This window comes from Rutidosis leptorrhynchoides, chromosome 5, assembly GCF_046630445.1.
Source record: "Rutidosis leptorrhynchoides isolate AG116_Rl617_1_P2 chromosome 5, CSIRO_AGI_Rlap_v1, whole genome shotgun sequence".
NCBI classification, from domain to species: Eukaryota; Viridiplantae; Streptophyta; class Magnoliopsida; order Asterales; family Asteraceae; genus Rutidosis; species Rutidosis leptorrhynchoides.
The window spans coordinates 271,303,843-271,304,999 of record NC_092337.1 but is presented as its reverse complement, the minus strand read 5'-3'; positions in this window follow the sequence as shown (position 1 = coordinate 271,304,999).

Genomic DNA, 1,157 nt, shown 5'->3' with positions numbered 1-1,157 from the left:
AAGTTAAACTGTACATTCTTCGAATCTGATTCAGCAGTCATTTACTATCCTACTTACAACCACCGTTATACGTATTCGTTCACCGCAGAATAACCATTTTCATTCAATTTCATATTTGGATTTTTACCTATCAGAATCCCACAAGTGGCATAATGAAGAAATAATGGACACAATAAAAATTGATTAAAAACAGACTAATTAACAATATGAAAAATTTTGTTAAGAATCCACGCTAACTGTTTCCACCTAACTGTTCCTAGCTAACCATTAATTCCGTATTACATTTTATTTATCGCAATTTAATTATCGCAATTTACATTCTCGCAATTTTATTTATCGTCATTTAATTTCTGTTATTTACTTTACGCACTTTATTTATCATTATTTAATTTCTGTTATTTATTTTACGCACTTTAAATATCGGGACACGTATACAAGGTTTTGACATATCATATCGACGCATTTATATATATTATTTGGAATAACCATAGACACTCTATGTGCAGTAATGAATGAGTTCTCTATACAGGGTTGAGGTTGATTCTACAATAATATATATAATTTGAGTTGTGATCGAGTCTGAGACATATACGGGTCACGACACGTATTAATTAATTTGAAAATTATATATTGCTAACTGTGGACTATCAATTGAGGACCACCAACATTGGACAATTAAAATGAATTAAAATATTGATTATAAGATATGAAACTAAACAATTCTTCAAGTTTGCCACTTGATTTCATCTTAAACCTCATTTGTATCTCGTCGATTACAATCTGCATTCAAACCTTTCATAATTCTTGAAAACGCCTCAATCGAGAGGTGATGAACCAACCGCACTCCATCTACGGAAAAAAAGGTTGATGCATATAGTCATGCACCTGAGATACTCTCGGTAACTGAGTAAACGTTTAAAACGTAGCTATGCTAATTTCTTAGTGTTATTATTACCCAAAATAACTTGGAAATCCCTTTCAAAATAGCCAATTTTGTCAAAGCTTCAACAAGTCAACTTCAACTTTTTAGTTGCACTAGCCTTATTATCACCTCGATATATACGTTGCCCTTTCGTCATCATTACTGAAGATCCGTTTATATTCAACCACATTAGAAGTAAACTTACCAGCAACTTCATTGATCTTTGACTTTCTTA